Below are 24,044 nucleotides of genomic sequence, written 5' to 3'. Positions count from 1 at the left end.
TGGGGTATCATTGCTTCAAAATGCTGTGTTAGTTTCTGTTGTACAACAAAGTGAATCAGCCATATGCATACATATATACCCATATCCCCTCCTTCTTGAGCCTCCCTCCCACCCTCCCTATCCCACCCATCTAGGTCATCTCAAAGCACCGAGCTGATCCCCCTGTGCTATGCAGCTGCTTCCCACTAGCAATCTGTTTTATATTTGGTAGTGTGTATATGTCGATGCTTCTCTCACTTCGCCCCAGCTTCCCACTCCCCTCCCCGTGTCCTCAAGTCCATTCTCTATTGTCTGCATCTTTATTCCTGCCCTGCTCCTAGGTTCATCAGTACCATTTTTTTAAGATTCCATATATATGCATTAGCATACAGTATTTGTTTTTTCTCTTTCTGACTTACTTTACTCTGTATGACAGACTCTAGGTCCATCCAGCTCACTACAAATAACTCAGTTTCGTTTCTTTTTATGGCTGAGTAATATTCCATTGTATATATGTGCCACATCTTCTTTATCCATTCATCTGTCAATGGACACTTAGGTTGCTTCCATGTCCTGGCTATTGTTAATATTGCCGCAGTGAACATTGTGGTACATGTCTCTTTTTGAGTCATAGTTTTCTCAGGGTATATGCCCAGTAGTGGGATTGCTGGGTCATATGGTAGTTCTATTTTTAGTTTTTTAATGAACCTCCATACTGTTCTCCATAGTGGCTGTATCAATTTACATTCCCACCAACAGTGCAGGAGGGTTCCCTTTTCACCACACCCTCAATGAGTCTGTATTTTTGGTACAAGACTCCCCAGGTGCTTCATACATAACCAGCACAGCACAGGTACAAATGTGGGGACAGCTGGTGTAGGTGCTTCCATGGGACTTAGAACCAGAAGATGGGAGATGGAGGCCTGTGCTTAGGTCTATCGCTGTGATCACAAAATCTTTCCAGGACACAGTGTTCTGTGGGAATCAAACAGATTGCCAGCCACATTCATCAGGGGACTTTCCATGACTAATTCAGAGACCTGCCTTTAATAAAAAAAAAAAAAAAGAATTGGTTTCAGGTGAGATCTTTATTCAATAGCCATTTTTCCACTTTAGTCAACACTATATCAAAGCAAAAAATATGATATATTTCTTTTTGTAGAGAACATGATTGAGTAGACAGTGAAAAAAATTCATCTTACTTTAATTGGCAGACACTAAAAATAGCATGTGTCTATTGCTTTAGTCGTGGTTTATTTTTAAAGTCCTAGATAATTTTGTAAACTTAACCTCTGCAGTCCAGCAAAAGCCCTTTCCAGCTGCAGTTGACAATGCGTCCCCTTTGGCTTTTGGACATGCTCTTACCTTGGGGTTTTGTTTTGTTTTGGTTTGGTTTTTTGCGGTACGCGGGCCTCTCACCGCTGTGGCCTCTCCCGTTGCGGAGCACAGGCTCCGGATGCGCAGGCTCAGTGGCCATGGCTCACGGGCCCAGCCGCTCCACGGCATGTGGGATCTTCCCGGACCGGGGCACGAACCCGTGTCCCCTGCATCGGCAGGCGGACTCTCAACCACTGCGCCACCAGGGAAGCCCCTATTACCTTGTTTTTAATGCATTTTAACTTCCTAGGCTCCTCCAGAGATGGCTCCAAAGTGTTGAAACACACACTTGAGGGGAAGAGGAGAAGGGAAAGCTCTTCCTTGTGAATCTGTGTAAAAAAAGGCAAAAATCCGGCCTCTTCTATCCACTTACCCAACCATCCACCTCAGCTGGGAGGTGCTGGGTCAGTAAAATTCGCTGGTGAATAACAGGATGACCATAGGAGGCAAGAATAATATTTCCTGAGCCAAGAAATGAGAAAAAGTCATTGTGAAAATGCTCCACATTTTAGATCATTTTAGAAAAATGGTGCACTATTTATCATAGGTCAGCGAGAGGACACATTCCACAAAAGTCAGCACAAACTCCAGTATTCCTGAGGGCAGGATAGTTGGAAATTAGGAAGATCATTAAATTATGTGTCTGGTCCCAACATATTTGAAACCACTGAAGCGCTTCAAGCAGAATTAGATCCACCAATGCACGATATTGTCAAGAAACTGGAAGAATCTGCCCAGAAGAATTTGATAACCTGAACAAAAGAAGCTCTGTGTAACAATTCACTATGTGTGCATGTATTAAAGACTTTTTTTTATTATTTTCAAGAAAGGACATTTAATACTAAAAAGTGTGTGGATAGTAGCAGCATAGTTTTATGCAGTAATAAAAGCATCTTAAAGATAGATAGGGCTTCCCTGGTGGAGCCGTGGTTGAGAGTCCACCTGCCGATGCAGGGGACACAGGTTCGTGCCCCGGTCCGGGAAGATCCCACATGCCGCGGAGCGGCTGGGTCCGTGAGCCATGGCCGCTGAGCCTGCGCATCCGGAGCCTGTGCTCCGCAACGGCAGAGGCCACAGCAGTGAAAGGCCCGCGTACCGCCAAAAAAAAAAAAAAAAAAGATAATATTCATTTAATAAAAATAGAATTATTTGTCTAAAACTTAAGAGAAACTGTCCACTTAATTCCACATGAAACATAAGTGTAAATAAGATACTCTGATAAATATTAATGAAATCAATTTTATGTCAGCCTGTGTATTTTTATTTCTATTATGCTGTAACTGTTGTCTCATTCTGAATTGACTCGTTTCCATTGTGTTTGTTTACATGAGACCTTTAGGACCTATTTGTTCTGAAGATAAGTGTATGATCTAAAGGATGGACACGTGTTCTCGTACCAAGAAGCTTTGAGAGCATTAAGATCCACTTACAAAACTATTCTCCAAGCTGCAGGAAAGTTTGAAAGAGTTAATAGTTCCATCCAAATAAGCAGTTTCCTTCTTTCTTGGTAACCTGTAGTTGCCAAACCTCTCTCCTTAGTAGAACTGTGACTTTGCTTCTTCCTTCTTCTCTTCTTACTATTTTGGTCCAGTCCTGCCTGAAGCAATGGTTATGCAAGTGCTGCTGAGTGCACTGCTGATCACAGGATTGCACTTTAGGTAAATTTAGGTCTCAGTTTCTTTTAGGACAGAGTGAAACTTTCTCAAATTAGCCTTCCCTAAACTCTTAGACATACTATATACATACATACATATTGCACCATCTTATCTACTCCACATAGTGGTGACTACAAATAGCTTTGCCTTAACTAACTCTGTTCACATTCTAAATTGTAGAATGTTCAAGTACCTTATCTATATTTGCTCTAATTCCCTTATTTTATAGAAAAGAAAAAGTCAGTCCCAAAAACACAAGGGGACTTGTCACTTATCTATTTAAGTGTAGAATAATATCCAGATGTTATGACTGCAAATCCCATGAGCATTTTATTCCATTCGTTCATTCATTCATTCATTCAATTCACTACCATGTGCCAGGCCAGGTGTTTAGCTCTGCAAATATAGTGGTCAACAAGTTATAGTACCTCCCCTTAAGCTTTAGTGCCCCCTATTCATTGGGCAATTTCTGACCAGTTAAAACTTTGGAGTTTGTGAAATCTTTCAGCGAAGATCCTCAGTGTGAAAATAAAAAATATGCATATATTTTTATTTCCCATTCTTCCCCTCCTAACCAGCCCCAGTCAGTGATTTAGCTTCCCATAGCCCTGAGCAGTTAACACCAAGAAGGGGGTGATGGGAAATGGAATTAAAATGAATTAAAGTCCACAGGGAAGATAATGAAAATTCTCCCCAAGGAAACAATGTTCTCCTTTATTCACCATAAATCCTGAGGATTAAATTAGCCTGTGCCGCCCTCCTCTCAGTTACTGACTCTTTCCCCAAACCTGGCTGTGGACTGGGTTCAATCTTCATGCTTCCCCCTTTCCTTTCTGCCCTTAAAGATAGACGTACAATCTCTTTGTGATTTAAGTAACTGCTCTTCATTGTGGATAAATAAATAGGGGAAGAGCAAAAACAACCAACGTGGGAAAGTTACAGAGTTTCCAGAACGGTACCTTTGAGTCTTGGCATAGGGCTAGTAGTTAGTTGCTGGCTTCCTGTGTGATGACAGCTGGAAACCCCATTATCTTCAGCCATCCATCTTTATTTCTACAAGTGAGATCAAAAACCAATACTCTGTTTTAAAAATCCTCACCTGTACTCTTAAATCTGGATGAGTATGGGTATCTGTCTGATGGGAGGATTTATAACTTTCAACAGAGTTTCAAAGAGGTTGTGACCAAAACAACATGGGAAACCACTGCTTTAGGAACAATCAAGTGGTTATTTTACTTCCTTGAAGACCTCCAGACCCAGGAAAGATCCATTCTGAGGATTCTTCCCAAGGATCATAGAACTGTTTGAGATGCTTAGGTTTTCCTGATCCATCTTCAGTGTGTCACATGATTCAGAACATTCCATTGTTCCAAAACAGAAAAGAGATCATGTGATTCCCCTGCCTAACACCTTCCACTGCTCCCCATCCTTTAGAGCAGCCTTGCCAAGTGTGTGAGATGCTAGTTGAGGCAGGTGTGTGGGGGGGTGGGTTTCCCTAATGCAGAAGAGCTTTTAGCATCACCCTCCCCTCCTGCATCTCAGGAATCTGGAGTCTAGAAAAATCAAGATGTTGGCAGGGTTGGTTCCTTCCCAGGACTGTTAGAGAAACATCTGTTCTAGGCCTATTCTTAGCTTGTAGATGGCCATCTTCTCCCTGTGTCTTTAACTCCCCTGCCCTCTGTGCATATCTATGTGTCCAAATTTCCTCTTTTTTTTTTTTTTGCGGTTACACGGGCCTCTCACTGTTGTGGCCTCTCCCATTGCACAGCACAGGCTCCGGACGCGCAGGCTCAGCAGGCATGGCTCACGGGCCCAGCCGCTCCACGGCAGGTGGGATCTTCCCGGACCAGGGCACGAACCCGTGTCCCCTGCACCGGCAGGTGGACTCTCAACCACTGAGCCACCAGGGAAGCCCCAAATTTCCTCTTTTTTAAGGACACCAGTCATAATGGATTAGGGGTCCACCCTACTCTAGTATGGTTTCATCTTAACTTAATTAGTTACCTCTACGATAATCTTATTTCCAAATTAGGTCACATTCTGAGATACTGCAGTTGAGGACTTTAACATATGAATTTTAGGAGGACAGAATTCAATCCATAACACCCAGGAAACTAATACTTGATTCCTCCTTACCACCATGATGAAACTACAAGGCGCTTTCAGTGTTACTCTAACAAAACAAAACAAAACAAAACAAAACAACCACAAAAAGCAAAAAAGCAAAGAAAAAACAAAACCAAAACCTATGCATTTTAGGTATGGTTTAATAATGAACATAAGTAATAACTATTTTCACCAAGAGTTTCTTCTCCATATGATTTTTATTATTTTTTATGAGGTGTGACTTAAATGTGGAAAAGTGAATATATCATAAATACAATAATAAGTAGCTCTCAGATTTCAACTTCCAGACTTAAAAAAATATAAAACATTACCAGCATCCCATAAGCTGCCATCTAGTCATTACCTATTCACCCCCAAAGTAACCATTATCCTGACCGCTAAGTCATAGATTAGCAAGATTCAAACATAGATTAGCTTTGCCAGTTTTTGGAGTTTTATATGTAAGTAAAATAATACAGTGTGCATTATTTTCTATCCACCTTCTTCACTCAACATTATGTTCATAAGATTCATTCAAATGATTCTGTATTCATTCTTCTCAAGGGCTCATGGAACATTCTCCAGGATAGATCATATCTTGGGTCACAAATCAAGCCTTGGTAAATTTAAGAAAATTGAAATTGTATCAAGTATCTTTTCCAACCGCAACACTATGAGACTAGATATCAATTACAGGAAAAAATCTGTAAAAAATACAAACACATGGAGGCTAAACAATACACTACTTAATAAGCAAGAGCTCACTGAAGAAATCAAAGAGGAAATTAAAAAATACCTAGAAACAAATGACAATGAAAACACGACGACGCAAAACCTATGGGATGCAGCAAAAGCAGTTCTAAGAGGGCAGTTTATAGGAACACAATCCTTCCTTAAGAAACAAGAAACATCTCAAATAAACAACCTAACCTTGCACCTAAAGCAATTAGAGAAAGAAGAACAAAAAAAAACCAAAGTTAGCAGAAGGAAAGAAATAATAAAGATCAGGTCAGAAATAAATGAAAAAGAAATGAAGGAAATGATAGCAAAGATCAATAAAACTAAAAGCTGGTTCTTTGATAAGATAAACAAAATTGATAAACCATTAGCCAGACTCATCAAGAAAAAAAGGAAGAACTCAAATCAATAGAATTAGAAATGAAAAAGGAGAAGTAACAACTGACACAGCAGAAATACAAAGGATCATGAGAGATACTACAAGCAACTATATGCCAATAAAATGGACAACCTGTAAGAAATGGACAAATTCTTAGAAATGCACAACCTTCCGAGACTGAACCAGGAAGAAATAGAAAATATGAACAGACCAAACACAAGCACTGAAATTGAAACAGTGATTAAAAATCTTCCAACATAACTGATTCACTTTGTCATAAAGCAGAAACTAACAAACACACCATTGTAAAGCAATTATAGTCCAATAAAGATGCTAAAAAAAAAAAAAAATTTTCCAACAAACAAAAGCTCAGGACCAGATGGCTTCACAGGCAAATTCTACCAAACATTTAGAGAAGAGCTAACACCTATCCTTCTCAAACTCTTCCAAAATATAGCAGAGGGAGGAACATTCCCAAACTCATTCTACAAGGCCACCATCACCCTGATACCAAAACCAGACAAAGATGTCACAAAGAAAGAAAACTACAGGCCAATATCACTGATGAACATAGATGCAAAAATTCTCAACAAAATACTAGCAAACAGAATCCAACAGCACATTAAAATGATCATACACCATGATGAAGTGGGGTTTACCCCAGGAATGCAAGGATTCTTCAATATATGTAAATCAATCAATGTGATACACCATATTAACAAATTGAAGGAGAAAAACCATATGATCATCTCAATAGATGCAGAGAAAGCTTTTGACAAAATTCAACACCCATTTATGATAAAAACTCTGCAGAGAGTAGGTATAGAGAGAACTTTCCTCAACATAATAAAGGCTATATATGATAAACCACAGCCAACGTCATCCTCAATGGTGAAAAACTGAAACCATTTCCACTAAGATCAGGAACAAGACAAGGTTGTCCACTCTCACCACTATTATTCAACATAGTTTTGGAAATTTTAGCCACAGCAATCAGAGCAGAAAAAGAAATAAAAGGAATCCAAATTGGAAAAGAAGAAGTAAAGCTGTCACTGTTTGCAGATGACATGATACTATACATAGAGAATCCTAAAGATGCTACCAGAAAACTACTAGAGCTAATCAATGAATTTGGTAAATTAGCAGGGTACAAAATTAATGCACAGAAATCTCTAGCATTCCTATACACTAATGATGAAAAATCTGAAAGTGAAATTAAGAAAACACTCCCATTTACCACTGCAACAAATAGAATAGAATATCTAGGAATAAACCTACCTAAGGAGATAAAAGACCTGTATGCAGAAAACTATAAGACACTGATGAAAGAAATTAAAGATGATACAAATAGATGGGTAGATATACCATGTTCTTGGATTGGAAGAATCAACATTGTGAAAATGACTCTACTACCCAAAGCAATCTACAGATTCAATGCAATCCCTATCAAACTACCACTGGCATTTTTCACAGAACTAGAACAAAAAATTTCACAATTTGTGTGGAAACGCAAAAGACACCAAACAGCCAAAGCAATCTTGAGAAAGAAAGACAGAGCTGGAGGAATCAGGCTTCCTGACTTCAGACTATACTACAAAGCCTCAATAATCAAGACAGTCTGGTACTTGTACAAAAACAGAAACATAGATCAATGGAACAGGATAGAAAGCCCAGAGATAAGCCCACACACATATGGTCACCTTATCTTTGATAAAGGAGGCAAGAATATACAGTGGAGAAAAGACAGCCTCTTTAATAAGTGGTGCTGGGAAAACTGGACAGCTACATGTAAAAGTATGAAATTAGAACACTCCCTAACACCATACACAAAAATAAACTCAAAATGGATTAAAGACCTAAATGTAAGGCCAGACACTATAAAACTGTTGGAGGAAAACATACGCAGAACACTCTATGACACAAATCACAGCAAGATCCTTTTTGACCCACCTCCTAGAGAAATGGAAATAAAAACAAAAATAAGCAAATGGGACCTAATGAAACTTAAAAGCTTTTGCACAGCAAAGGAAACCATAAGCAAGACCAAAAGACAACCCTCAGAATGGGAGAAAATATTTGCTAATGAAGCAACTGACAAAGGATTAATCTCCAAACTATACAAGCAGCTCATGCAGCTCAATATCAGAAAAACAAACAACCCAATCCAAAAATGGGCAGAAGACCTAAATAGACATTTCTCCAAAGAAGATATACAGATTGGCAACAAACACATGAAAGAATGCTCAACATCATTAATCATTAGAGAAATTCAAATCAAAACTACAATGAGATATCATCTCACACCGGTCAGAATGGCCATCATCAGAAAATCTAGAAACAATAAATGTTGGAGAGGGTGTGGATAAAAGGGAACCCTCTTGCACTGTTGGTGGGAATGTAAATTGATACAGCCACAGTGGAGAACAGTATGGAGGTTCATTAAAAAACTAAAAATAGAACTAGCATACAACCCAGCAATCCCACTACTGGGCATATACCCTGAGAAAACCATAATTCAAAAAGAGTCATGTACCAAAATGTTCACTGCAGCTCTATTTACAGTAGCCAGGACATGGAAGCAACCTAAGTGTCCATCGACAGAGGAATGGATAAAGATGATGTGGCACATATATACAATGGAATATTACTCAACCATAAAAAGAAACGAAATTGAGTTATTTGTAGTGAGGTGGATGGACCTAGAGTCTGTCATACAGAGTGAAGTAAGTCAGAAAGAGGAAAACAAATACCGTATGGTAACAGATATATATGGAATCTAAGGGAAAAAAGGGTCATGAAGAACCTAGGTGCAAGACGGGAATAAAGACACAGACCTACTAGAGAATAGACTTGAGGATATGGGGAGGGGGAAGCGTAAGCTCTGACAAAGTGAAAGAGTGGCATGGACATATATACACTACCAAACGTAAAATAGGTAGCTAGTGGGAAGCAGCCGCATAGGACAGGGAGATCAGCTCGGTGCTTTGTGACCACCTAGAGGGGTGGGATAGGGAGGGTGGGATGGAGGGAGACGCAAGAGGGAAGAGATATGGGAACATATATATATGTATAACTGATTCACTTTGTTATAAATCAGAAACTAACACACCATTGTAAAGCAATTATAGTCCAATAAAGATGTTAAGAAAAAATTTTGTGTATTCATTCTCCTTGCCGTCTAGTACTCCATACTGTGAATATACCACATTTAATTTATCTGTTCTACTGTTGATGAACAGTTAGGTAGTTTCCACTACCAAGTGCCACTAAGAATTTGGGAATAGTAGTACTAAGAACTTTCTTATGAATGTCTTTTGTTGAACATATGTGCATACTACAGTTGGGTATACCTCCATGTGGAAGTGATTTATGTAGAGAGCTTTAATAAAATCTGCCAAGGAGTTTCCCAAAGTGGTTGTACAGCATATACTCCCAGAAGCAGTAGTCAAGAAGTTATACTTATTCCACTTGTCAACACTCCTCATTGTCTGTTCTTTTCATTTTAGTCATTTCAGTGGAAGAGTAGTTGTGTGGCATAGTAGTTTTGCTTATATTTCTCTGGTAACTGAGAGTGGAGCACCTTTTTGTATATGGGATATTTGGATATCTTTTCTTGAGACGTGCCCAAGTCTTTGCCCATTTGTTTATTGGGTTTCTATTTTTTTTCACAATGATTTGTGCATATACTTTATCCTGGATGCAATACTTTTATTAGATATAGGTATTGTGAATGCCTTCTCCCAATTTGTGGCTTGCCTTTTTATGCTCTTAATTTTTTCTTTTGATGAACACAAATTCTTAATTTTAATAGAGCCCAATTTATTAGTATTAGTCTTTTATTGTTAATGTTTTTTGCCCACTTACAGATCGGGGAGTTGTTCTCTTTTAAAGACTAGATTGTTTTGCCTTTCATACTAAAATCTGCAATCCATCTGCAATTAACTTTCTATTTGATGTGGGAAATAAAAATTGCATTTCCATCTGGATATCCAATTGATCATTTATGAGAATTACGTATATGATTTCAAATCAGGGGACACAGTAGTAGCCTGGACACCTCAGTTAGAACTAACTCATTTAAACATGAAGTCATTTGAAACATATCTCACTGTAATGACTTCTGAAGCCCATTGTGACTATGAATGAATGTTCTAGGCCCCTCCATGTTAAGATCAAAATACTTATTTTACCTGCTTGTAGGATCCTAATTTCTGGTCTAATGGATTAAGTGAAATAAATTATTTTATTTCACACTCAGAAGTCAAAGTATAAAATTGAAAACAAATTTGGGCCCCAGATATAGTGGCTGTGGATGAAGAAAATTCCTGTCTTAGTAGTGTGATGAGTTCATGATCAAACATTTGGGGAACAACAATCAAAAGACTTATCTTTGGGGCTTCCCTGGTGGCGCAGTGGTTGAGAGTCCGCCTGCCAATGCAGGGGACACGGTTTCGTGCCCCGGTCCGGGAAGATCCCACATGCCGCTGAGCGGCTGGGCCCGTGAGCCATGGCCGCTGAGCCTGCGCGTCGGGAGCCTGTGCTCCACAACGGGAGAGGCCACAACTGTGAGAAGCCCGCGTAAAAAAAAAAAAAAAGGCTTATCTTTGGTTATTAAGGAAGATAAGTAAAGGGTTTACCAGCTTCCATGGAACTTACATACTAATGTCTCACTAGTTTCCCCAACTCACTTCAGGTTGAAAGATAGGTAGAATAAGGAGAAATTGAAGACAGAAAGATTTAGGTGACCCTTCATTCTTTCATGCATTCAGTCAACAAATATTTATTTACTGTTTTTTTAACATCTTTATTGGCGTATAATTGCTTTACAATGGTGTGTTAGTTTCTGCTGTATAACAAAGTGTATCAGCTATACATATACATATATCCCCATATCTCCTCCCTATTGCTCTCCCTCCAACCCTCCCTATCCCACCCCTCTAGGTGGTCACAAAGCACGGAGCTGATCTCCCTGTGCTATGCAGCTGCTTCCCACTAGCTATCTATTTTACATTTGGTAGTATATATATGTCCATGCCACTCTTTCACTTCGTCCCAGCTTCCTCTTCCCCCTCAAGTCCATACTCTACGTCTAGGTCTTGTCAGGTGTTGTGTCAAATCCTGTGAATATTAGGAAGAGTAAAACACAGTCACTATGTTTAAGGTGTTTGCAGGCCATCAGACAAAACAGACTAATAAGTAGCCAATTCCATATAAGGTGATGTTGCATGGGGACTCAGAGAGTTTGGCAGATACGATTTTCAACAGATTGAGGGGAGAATTGAGAACTGCTTCCCAAAAGAAGTGAGTGTAAGCTTTGCTCAGTGAAGGGCAGGGCAGGACAAAGTGCATATGGTTGCGTGATGGGGGCATGGCCTCTGGTGCTGGTCTGCAAGCTGTGTGACCTGGGGTAAATCACTTTAATTTTTCTGTACCTTGGTTTCCTATTTGTAAAATGGGGTTTATAATAGTAAATGTCATGGAGTTGTTGTGCTGATTCATGAGTTAATACATGTAAGACATTTAGAAGAGTGATTGGCACAGTGAGTTGAGCTATTGTCATGGGCGAGGGTTAGAGAGTTATGATGGGTCCTGAAACTGCAGAGAAGCAAAGAGGCATTATCTGTAGCATGTGAGTCCATTGTGAGAACAGAGGTGGAGAGAGAAGAGCAGACACGGGCTCAGGAGTCCAGACTCTTGTCCCAATTCTGCTCCCTGCTTGCTCAGTGACTATATCTGTATTAGAAAAATGACTGGATTATCTCTGAAATCCCTTCTAGCTCTCATGCCCAATGATTCTGTGGCTCCTGCTGAGGTGGACTTAATAAATATCATTTGGATTCTTGTGGTAAAGAAATAAAAAAAGAAAGAAAATTCTATTCTGAGATTTCCAGCTAGTGACTGGGTGAGCGCTGATTCATTTCAAAAGAAATAGGCAAAGCATGAAGAGATTGGTGTATGGAGACTGAGAACGATATAGCACAGATTCATGCATAGAAATTTTAGGTTGGAAGAAACCATTTCTGTCATTTTAATTCAGTGTGGTAGAGAGGCAGTATATTTCAGTGGTTCACAATGACTATAGAAACAGAAGCTCGATTATTAGGGCCCAGGCTTGACACTTTCTGGAAAGTTACTTAAGTGCTCTGCATCTAGATTTCTTCATCTGTAAAATGCAGAAAAAATGCAGGCTGAACCAGCCACGGTGGCCATTTGTAGGTCAAAATGGTTGAACATTGGCAATTTCACATGCTTCAACCTAGTAACAGACACTTTCTAAGGGGTTGGACTGAGAAATAAATGAGTTCATATGCATCACAGTATAAAGGCAGCAGTCGATACGTGATAAGGTGCCATAGAAATATTTCCCTTATTAGTAAACCTTTTTTTGCTTGTTCAAAATTTATTGCACCAAGTTTAACTTGGCAAGAACAATAGGCATTGCATAATGTAACTGTTTAAGCCTCTTTCCCATCCTTACGTTCAGGCAGGCCTGAGGCCTTGGTTAGGCAATTAGTCTCCCAAGGTACAGCTAGCTGTATTCACTTTCAGGATGGCTCCTGCTGCCATTTTGCTTGTTTCCAGTGCTTTCATCTAGACAGGCATTAGTTTCTACTCCAAAGGGAAATTTATCATCAAAGTTCCTGGGTTGCAACTGGCTTCCTCTTCCTCTTCTCAAACTACATGCTCCCTCCCCAGCCCGGCCCTTGGCATCCATGGGCACAGTTTCCATCTCCCTCAGGGTGTAGTACCGTCTACCATCTGAGACCCCTTGACATTACAGACACCAGGCTGGCCCTGCAGGGAGGGTAAAAGGAGCATGGGACATCTAAGGGTGGCCCTGAGTGGAGGCCCAAAAGACGGGGTAACTGAGGGATGCTAGAGAAGTAATGAAAAAAAAGAGAACATTTTCTTCTTGAAAAGAAAGAGAAAAGCATGTCTTTCCTGAGTAAAAGCAGTACTAGCTGCAGTTCCTTAAAAAACTGTTTATGATCATTGCCTATTGTCACCGTACATTAACCATGGTTCACGGTGTTGGATTGATATAAGTCCCCATTTGTGACTTGTCTTCTTAGTTTCTTTCTGGTGTGTTTTGAAGAACAGAAGTTCTAACTATTAATGTTGATGAATTTACCAAACATTTTCTCTTTTTACCGAGATTTTCGTGTTTTGTTTAAAGAGATCCTTCCCTGTCTGTTTTGCTTTTTAACTAATTAGTTTGTAAACCTCTTCCTTAGTGAGACTGGTTTCAGACTTAAGGTTGCAATTGTTCTATTTCCTCTTGCTGGTGTCAATGCAATGATACAATTCACACAAAGGAAGGAAATACTCTGGTAACAATGAAATGCAGGATAATAAGTCATGGCTGATTGAAATCACCCTTATTTTTATTGAATGTTTAAGTCAAGGTACTGTGCTGAGCACTTTACAAAACCCATATTCCATCAAACTTGGAGGTTACACATTTTGCAGATGAGGAAACTGAGACCCACAAAGTTTAAAATACAGTCATTAGGCAAGCATTAACATGAAAATATAGTTATTGTTGAAGCATAACTTCAGTTAAGAGAGACAATTCCAACTCAAAAATCTATTTTGAGAGTGAGTCAAAAGAAGCCTTTGGTACTGAAACACCCATGGTTTGGATATGGTAGATATATTTGCTTTGAGAGTAGTGTCCTATTTTCCTGAAAATCAATGAAAAATGATTCTATATTCATTTTTGACGGACAGTGTCTAAGGAACAGAATTGTGGGTTTGTCTTTACTATCAAGAGACAGTATGGAAAATAATTGTACCAACAGGTAATATGTGAAGCCTCAGACAGGAAACTGGCTGTTGAGGAGAGAATCACCTTGCAAATTCAATACCTTTGAGCCCCTAAAGCTTTAATATTCTGATATGCAGTGGCTAAGAAAAAAAATACAGAACAGAGTTATCACGTGTATGTGTGTTCCAGATGTTATTATGTGGGGAAAGCAGGAAGCAAATGAACACCTGGTGAAAAGCTTTTTTTCTCATTACCTATGGGAGTTAGAAGACTTCACTTTCTTTAATCCAAAAAAAAAAAAAAAAGTTGGCCTTAGCCAAATAACTCACTGTCTCTGTTCTTCAGTTTTCACATCTATGGATAATAGTATCTACTCTTTACCTCCCAGGATTGTGGTGAGAAAATACTAAAATGTGCACATGAAATGCTTTCAGAACTGTTCAAATAAGGTGTAAGATATTACAAGAGTTGCTAAAATGTTAATGATAGCATATGACTGATAACTGTGTGTGTGGGGGGGTGTATAAGTTCCAATATCCGTGTCTATATATAATTTTGTACACAAATAGTAATAATAATACCTTCAACTTAAATTATATTTTACACCCCATGGAGGACTTTTCTATCCATGACTTCATATGAGCCTGCCCTGTGAGTTGGGCCAAGTGTCATCCTACCTTTCCATGTTGCTCATGCAGGTCTCTGTTTTCTCACCAAAAGCAAGCCTCTCCTCCTTCACAACTTGTGCAGCTTCTGCCCGTCCTTGTTGCTATTACTTTTCACCTCCAGATCATTCTCTGATATCTGTCAAACACATAACTCACACACATCCTTTCCAACGACTGAGCGTGTCCTAAGGTTCAGCACCCGTGTGGAGGCGCACATGGCGGTACAGTGAGTGCCCTGATCCCACATCTCCTTCAGCTTTCATTTCAAGCCCACTAAAGCACCCTATTTTTAGAAGACTACTTCCAAGGCAATCCTTGGGCTTGGATGTTACTCCAGACTGCTGCATCTAAAATCTCTAACTAACAGTTCACACTGGGACAGTGGCATTCTTTACTTCTAGCTCTCTCGTTTTCTTTCTCCCACCAGAGCTACGGTTCCAATTTGGCAGGACCTCCAGTCATTTGCCTTCTCTGCCCATCATACACACACACTTTCTCCTATTGCATGAGCTCCCTCTCATGAGAGGTACCTCCCTCTCTGAGCACCTAGGTCCACTACTTTACTCCTTTGCCAGCTTTCTCTACTCCTGACCCATTCCATTTGTTTCCCCTAAATCCATTGTTTATACCCCCAAGTCTGCAGCTTGCCAACGATCTATTCTTCCTGCTCCAACCACGGGCACTCAAGTGTTACTGGAGAAAAGCAGGTAAATATTTGTATGAAGTGGGGTAGTACAAATCCATCTTCAATCTCAGCTGCACACTCTGCTACTTCAGCTTCTTCACTGGTTTCTGATCTGTTTTCTTTCCCATGTAGAGCTGTGGTTATGAATATTTATCCCTTTCCAGGAGCACCTTCCTTTAGCTCTTTAATAAGCAAAATATGATCTTGCCTTATACTCCTTAGAGAAAAAAAGAAATAACCAAAGATCTATCTCAGGTTCTGCTCTAACCTACATTTATCTACCTCCCCCACCCCCGACCTCTTTTCCTCCTTTTCAGAGGATGAAATGACCTTCCTGTATTCAGTGCTGATAACTCTATCTTTTCTATTAATTTTATGCCCTCTGAGCTCCTCTAGAACCTCAGTTACATTTATTTTCATTCTCTCTTTTCTGTCTAATTCCTCTCAGATTCTGCACATTCTCAAACATCCCATTTCACCAACAAATGAAATTTTCCCACCCATCCTTATTTTTATGTTCTTCTATTCTTCTATTGCTACCCAGTCACCTACATCACTTTTCCTTCTATGGTTGAACTTCTGCCAGAGGTAACGTACACTAGCTGTTCTAATTCAATAATCTGTCCAGAGTTGTCATGTAAATACTACGATCAAAGACAGTTTATGAATTATTCTGACACTTAATTTGGTGCTTTATTTAGTCACTTTCTTCTTGTGTATTGACCTTTCACCTTACTCAATAAGGATGTTTGCTTTGGATGAGTATGTGAATGTAACTTGTTGCTTTAACCAATGAATGGAAATGGTATCAGAGCACCAACTGTGGGACCTCATGGAGGAAATGAGAACTTTAAGGATAAGAATGGGTATTGTGGGGAAATAAAGACCCCTCATTATCAGTTACTGAGATGAAATTCTTAGAGAAATGGTGCCTCCAAAAAAAGTGTAGTCAAAATAAATGTGCATATCCTCATAGATGAATTACAAATAGTTTTTGCACTCATGATTCCAGAAAGTACCAGAGGGTGAGTTCTTGAAAATGTGTCACTCAGAAGTGAACACAGATGTCAGGGGAAACCTTTTCTGTATGGTTTATCCTACCTTGAAACCAGAGACCAGTTGAGAGTTGCTGAACTTTAGTTCTTGCTCCATAAAAGGAGAGAGTGTGCAATTAGATGAGCCCTCCTCTGTTGACAGAAATTACTGAGATTTATGATGCTGTGAGGGGACATGGGGTACCTTTTACTGTTAGCAAGTGTCTGGTTACCCTGATGATAATCCTGGTCAACTCATTTCTGGGGGTATACAATGGTATGATTGCTGTTGGATGAGGACCCTTAGGGATACTAATTTAGTGCATGTCTAGATGCTGCAAAATCTCATTTCTAAAGACGAAGCTCAGAAAGAAATGAATAGAAAGTATTTCAAACTATAAATAATAATAACATAATATTCATCTTATAAAAATTCAGAGTAAAAATTGAGAAATAAAGCAAAATACCAAAATTTAACATGGTGAGTAAAAACTAGGTGACTTCAGTTTATGAAACTTTAAAGGATAGTACATTTAAATACTGCACTCTTTTAGTTTTGTAAAAATATGTACATGTTACTTAAGTTTTCAAAAGCACTAAGTATAGATCATTTTTTATGATTTTTATTATCAAATTTAATTTTAAGCTCCCCGGCTTGCTTTTTCCTCATATGAAAATTTCAGGAAAATGCTCAACAACTTTGTTAAAGTGAAGATTTAATTACTGATAGATAAAAGCTATTTGTTTTTCAATAACTGCAATAGGTAATCATTGCTATTAAAGCGAAGTGTGCATTTGTTTTCTTAGTCAGTTTACTGACTGATGTACATCACCTTATCAGGGCTACTGGCCTGCCACTAAGCACTCTGATATACAAGTTATTGGAATTCCAGCTGAGTTTGGATGAGAACAGCAAAAACAGACAGGTAATTTGCCAATGGCAGAGACAGCATTTTGAACATTTTCATTTAGTTTGCATTACTTTCTTTAACCTAGAAAAGAAAAAGTAATTTCAGAAAAACTCTTAATTTAAAGAAAATGAAGTTTAGATAAAGCAATTCAAAGATCCTCTAGAGAAAAATGAAATAAGAAATACAGCTAAAACGGTCACCTTTATATTAACAATTGTGATAATTGAACAGAAAGCCAGAAATAGATAATCGCTACAACAAAGCTAAAGAAATGATGCTACAAATATTATGTATATAAAATATAGGTGTGTTGCCCTTGCCCCAGATCATAATTCAGTGTGTAATCATTTAGGCTGTTTTGATTCTGCCTTAGACACTCTATGTTCACTTGGGCTTTTACCTATGTCAGTGCCATAGAAAATGGCAAAAGGGAAATTGTACATAACAGAATGCTTTTTCAGAGAAAAAGTAATAGGTTTTGTTGTGGAGGGTTAGAAACTATAGGTTAAGTTATTCTTTAACAAATGACCAGTGAACTGTATTTAGCCATGCTGGGCTCCTATCCTTCGTCAACTTGCTTAAGCAAGACAGACCTACACATAGGACTTACCTCACAAAATGAAGCAGTGGTCAACCTTATCGAGAGCCAAAGAGCTTTCTGAAGGGCAGTCACTTTAAAATAACCCAGGCTAAAAGCCTGAGGATGTTTATGGTTCACGAAACAATGAACGGAACCAAAGCATTTAAGATAATGTTTGAGTGCCTTCCTTGGGCACCCAGGCCTTCAGACACTTGATGCAAATCTCATCTGTCTTATTTCAGTCTTTTTGGCTGCATTGGATCCAGGGTAACAATACAGGTTGAGAGTGTTGCATAAATTCCAAGAAATCCGCAGAGCAAATAACAGAGCTAGCTGTGGCTGTGGTCTTGATTAGAGATTGCCTCTCCCATTGCAGAGCACAGGCTCTGGATGCGCAGGCTCAGCGGCCATGGCTCACGGGCCCAGCCGCTCAGCGGCATGTGGGATCTTCCCGGACCGGGGCACGAACCCGTGTCCCCTGCATCGGCAGGTGGACTCTCAACCACTGCGCCACCAGGGAAGCCCTTGATTAGAGATTTTTAAGGGAGGTTTTTTCCTGCTTCTATTTATGCTTTTACTAGAACATCTTATTGTATAAATGCTTGTGTGGAAAAATGTGGATGGGAGAATGATGCCACTGAGAACTAGGCCAGAGAAACTGTTAACCTCCCGATGGCATCTTTCCAGACAAAAACTGGGATATAACCAATTTTTCTGTGGCTAATATAGGGAGGGCTATCCTAGGGTTTTCTCTAACAGTTGGATAAGTAAGCAGATACTTGCAAATGATAAAAATAGGGAATGGGTTGAAAAAAGCATTGAAACGGCATTACACAGAAGCTGAGCTGTAATCAAATTCACACATTCGTGTACCTCAGTGCTGGACAAAACCTCAAGTGGGCACTTGCTCTGGGCTCTAGAAGGTATTATTATCCTCATTTTGTAGCTATGTCCCAAAATTTCCCCAAGATTATGTGTAATCATTAACTTTATCATTAAATAACAATTGTAATGTAAGCCAGAAAAATTCAGCAACCATATTTCTGTTCAGAAAACCAATTGCCTTTATGAATAAGAACCATGCAAAAAGAAGTAAGGAAAATTGAGTTTACCTATACTGCTGATGTGAAGGAGCTATATGTCAATACAAAAACAGTGGGTAATCTACACCTAGCCTCCAAAACTTCAAATGCAGTCAATGACATCTACGAGACACATTGCTCATGGTCTGCTACATGGAGGCTAAACTAATGATTTTCATCTGGTGGTCAGTGTAAAATTAATGACCTTCAGAAATAGTGGTCTAAATGGATGCCAATCTGTCATAATTACAACAATAAAAATAGCTATAAAAGAGAATTCTCAATAACATTGATTTCCAACACTGCCATTCTTTTATGTTCTTAAAATTTACATTGTTATAAATGTTTCTAAAATAGGCCTGTAAAATAAATGTTTTTCTTAGGATAAAATGGGAGGAAAAACAGCTTTGTTTTTCTAGCATGGTGTGAGGCCCAGGTTTTTTGATATTGCTTTTTGGACTATAAGATATAACAACTAGAGAAACTTTATTCTAGAAACTTATTGAAAAGCTAGCTTTCTTTGCTGACAATGTATGGCTTGATTTACTTGCTTATTGGATTTGCAGATGTTATTTCACTGATGAATTTGCTAGGGCTGTCAAAATAAGGCACCACAGGCTGGGTGGCTTAAACAAGGGAAGTGTATTTTCTCACAAAGTTCTGGAGACTAGATGCCTGAGATCAAGGTGTTGGCAGGATTGGCTTTTTCTGAGGGCTTTGAGGAAACGATCTGCTCCAGGTCTCTCTCTTTGGCTTGTGGATGGCTGTCTTCCTTCTGTGTTTTCACATTGTCTGCATCCAAATTTCCTGTTTTCATAAGACTATCAGTCATATTAGATTAGGGTCCACTCTAGTAACCCGATTTTAGCTTAACTGCTTCTGTAAAGACACTGTCTCCAAATATAGTAACGTTCCAAAGTCCTGAGGATTAAGAATTCAGGGTTTGATTTGGAGGGACACAGTTCAGCCCGTAACACCAGGAATTTTCCTCCCCTCCTTCCTTCCTTCCTTTCTTTCTACTTTTTAAAAAATTTGGGGGGATCTGTACATATCATCAGATGCACATATTCAGAAATATATTCACCTCTGTGTTAGTTTGCTAGGGCTGCCATAACAAAACAGTGAAACTGGGTGGTTTAAACAACAGACATTTAATTTCTCACAGTTCTGGAGGCTGGAAGTCCATGATCAAGGTGTCAGCAGGTTTGGTTTCTTCTGAGACCACTCTCCTTGACTGGCAGATGACTGCCTTCTTGCTGTGTCCCCACGTGATCTTTGCTGTGTGCGCATACACACACACGTGCGCACGCACATGCACTCACACGCACAGTGCTGGTATCTAACTGTCCTTTTCTTATAAGGACATGAGTTAGATTAATTAGTACATACCCTAAAGATCTCATTTTAATTTAATCACCTAGTTAAAGACATCTCCAAGTACAGTTACATTCTGAGGTGCTGGGGGTTAGAGTTTCAACATATGAATTTGGGGAGGGGGCAGACACAATTCAGTCCATGACAATATCTTAATTGCATTGCATCTGAATCCTGATGCCAAAATCCAGGCCGTTGCTGTGATATATAATAAGAAAGGGAAAGAGGAAAGAAACCAACATTTATTATGCTTCTCCTGTGCGTGGAGCACTAAGCTAGGTAGTTCAGAGACTTTAAATGCCTCTGTAGCCACCTGCTGCGTACTTACCCTATGCCAGGATCTTTATATACATTCTTTTTAATCCTCACAACAAAGCTTCAAGCCAGACATGATTCCCACTTAAAAGAAGACAGAATTGAAGTGATAGGTGCTTTTCGGAGCGGAGATTTACACAGAGGAGTATAAGACTCAAAATCCCTTGCTCATTCTTCATGACACTAGAGTGACACCTGTATACTCAGATCCTTGATAGGCAACCCATGGTCATTCCAACTTGTATGCTCTAATTTCAGGAACTTTTTCCTGTTTCAAATGGAAAAACTGAGGCCCAAAGGGAACCAAACCTATCCTATCTGTCTCCTCTACTTCAGGGATTTGTCATCCGAAGCAATTAGTCTGTTGTCAACTACAGTTGCTTCAGTCAGATATGGAGGTTTGCAGCAGGGAGCATTGTTGATGGGAATGAAATGGACCATTTTCCACATAAAATTTAAAACTTTGCTATGAGTACTGCCAAGAGAAAAGTGGGTGATGGAAAAACTCATGCCTTTCAAAGTAGGTGGGCTAAGGAATGTTAATATTAAAGATGTTGTTGTTTATCTCATATTTGCAATGGAAAATTTTCTCTTTAAGAGGAATTTGGGGACAGTTAAGTAGTTTACAGGATCAGTCAAGAAAAATTGAAATCAGCCAGCTTCAGAAGAGCCAAACAACAAAATCTTCCTTCGAAGGCTCAGCATTACTGGCGAAGTATGATAGGTGCAACTAACCCAAAAGCAGATGCACTGTTGGTGAAATAAAAGGATGCTTATGTAAAGCTGCAGATATCGCTTTTCTTGATTTAAAAAAAAAAAAAGATATCACTTCCCAATACAGGAAATGTTGTTTATTGTACCCTAAATGTTTTGCAGAGAAATAATGAATACTGACTGTATTAAGAAGGCTTCTCTGTGAGAGCCCAGTACCACCAGTTATAGACCAGATCATAAGGACAGTCAAGCCTGTTCAGAATGCCTCTGAGTTCTTTACTTCTTTCAGGATGTGTTTCCGATGCCCTCATGATGCTCTGGGTCAGGTCCCCAAAACTACCCTCTCCCAATGAAGTCCTTAACCTCACATCCTTAGTCTTGAGGAAATTCCTCCATCCTGATTTATCCAGTCACTACTGGTCCTACTAAATTAGTTTCTTAAACTAATTGGAGAGATGCTGTAACTATCTGATATGTGACCACTTTCAGAGCACATATATACAGTTTAACCCAAAATTATATTGTCTTCTGAGAGTGTTTTCAGGCCCCAGGGAGGACTTCTAGGGAGAGATACTTGGCCTGGGGAATCTTTCCTCTCTTCAAACAACATGTATTTTCCTAAGGTTACATGTATTATTCAATGAATCTATCTAGCTACTAGCTATCTATCATCTATCTATCATTATCTATCTTTAAAAGCCACTCACAAAGTAAAATACAAAGGGCCAGAAATCTCTGGATTTCCTGAGAGAACATCTGGTTCTCTCATGTCTTAATCCTCTGTGTGCAGAAAGAACACCAGCTTGTCACATACCTTCTCTCTACCTTGTTGGAGTGAGAGTGGGAAGACAATTCCTTCTGCTCTTTTCTAAGCATATATATTTTTACATCATCAAAGCCTGTTGTATCTAGTTTTATTACTCTTAAATGTTCATTCATTCCTATCTACTTATTTATAAAATACTGTATGTTTTTACTTGTCTCAATGACCCGTGTTTATCTTGCCATTATGCTTAACATTTTTCAACTATATCATGTAACAGTTGGCCAACATAGAGGGATAGACTTTTATATTAGTGTTTCTGAAGTTCATACACAAAATTACCCACTAAAGATTGAACTTTCTACAGCTAACAATAATCAAATTTTATTTGAAATGTGCCTTTTGGGGTGTAGTACCTTTTCATAGTTCTCCTGAAGCTAATTAGCAGGACACTCTCTAATCAGCATTTTATCTTATTGGTTAATAGCACTCTAACTTATTTTATTATCATTCATTTATGAAGCACAAACATGTATCATTCATGTATTAAGTGACTGTTTTAATTCCAAATGAAAGTTTACCAAAACCTCTCAGATTTCTAGATTCTGTACCACATTGTTATTTTATTAGGAAACCTCAAAAAGAAATACACTGAAGACTGTCTTAACTGCAAATATCAACACAAATTTGGAACTTTATCAAGGTGATGGTTTTGTACCAGTGTGAATATATCATATGCCACTGAATTGAACGCATTAAGAATAGTTTATTTTACGTTATGTGAATTTCATCTCTAAAAAAATCAACACAAAGATAGAAAAATCTCCAAGAGGCTTATCTCCCTCCTTTATAGAAGAACCTTACATAACTCCACCAGAATAAGTGTCTATCCAGGCCACAGAAATCAATTTGAACCTGCAGTTCTGAGAGAGATTAGGTCAGGCTTTAAATAAAGAAGTTGTAGACAAGTTAATTTGTCACTGAATTCTTAAATACCACTCAAGTGTCCAAGAACTGTACTTCCAAATTATTTGTTCTCAGAGCTATATTTCCAAATTATTTATTCTCACTGTGATAAATTGTGTGGCCTGGTTCCCAAGATCCATTGAAAAGTGTGATCGATCATCCTTGTTCTTACAGGTCCCTGGAGAGGAAATTTTTTTAACCTTTGGTGGCATTTTCTAATATTTTACTCTGACCCTCAAGGTTTGTGAGGCTCAGTTAAATCTCTCCTTCAGCTTTCAATATCCATTTCTTCTCTTGTAAATCCCCAATAGGAATAGATAGCTGATCTGAATCCACCAGATACCACTTCAGAAACTTCAGTATTGTTGCTGATCTTCATTTTCCAAATTTCACAGGCTTTGCCTCAAAGACTTCTAAACAAATGTTAAACCATCTCTATTTTTCACTTCTTGCCTCTTTTCAATATTTCCATTTTATATATCATTTCATAATGTTCCAAACTAGACATAATTTTTACCCAGATGTGTAATGGAAAATTAATTTCTTCTTCCAGCATATCCTCTTGTCCTCTAGATACATAATAATATCATCTAACACCACTGGTGCAATGAATTAAAATGTGCGTTCACATCTGTACCTCACTTGTTCTGTATCAGCCCTGTGCTCTTTACTTAAAGGAATGACACGGATAATGTGTTATTGCGCTATATTCTGCATTGAAATTCAGTTGGAATTCAAAATCTTTAGCTATAACTGATGGCTGTTGTCTCTCTGAAATGTTTTTAATCCTATGTGTGTTTGCTATTAAAATTCACTTTGTGTACTTCATTCCAGCGCTTCTAACTCTTTTTGAATTCTAATGCTATTCCCAAAATATCCATCTACCTGAGTAGTAGCTGGGAAGGCCGATTCTCCAATGTCTTATTCAGATGGAAATGGGTGTGTTGTCT

The 24,044-nt window shown here is 38.8% G+C and overlaps 1 protein-coding gene across 3 annotated transcripts in view; it reads left to right on the top strand.

Annotated features, from left to right (window-relative positions):
* Nucleotides 1-24,044, top strand: part of FAR2 (fatty acyl-CoA reductase 2) — a 137,646-nt gene that overhangs the window by 7,539 nt on the left and 106,063 nt on the right. The window lies entirely within an intron of this gene.

Source organism: Tursiops truncatus, chromosome 11 (genome assembly GCF_011762595.2).
Source record: "Tursiops truncatus isolate mTurTru1 chromosome 11, mTurTru1.mat.Y, whole genome shotgun sequence".
In the NCBI taxonomy this organism is placed as follows: Eukaryota; Metazoa; Chordata; class Mammalia; order Artiodactyla; family Delphinidae; genus Tursiops; species Tursiops truncatus.
This window is presented reverse-complemented; position numbering and strand designations above follow the sequence as displayed.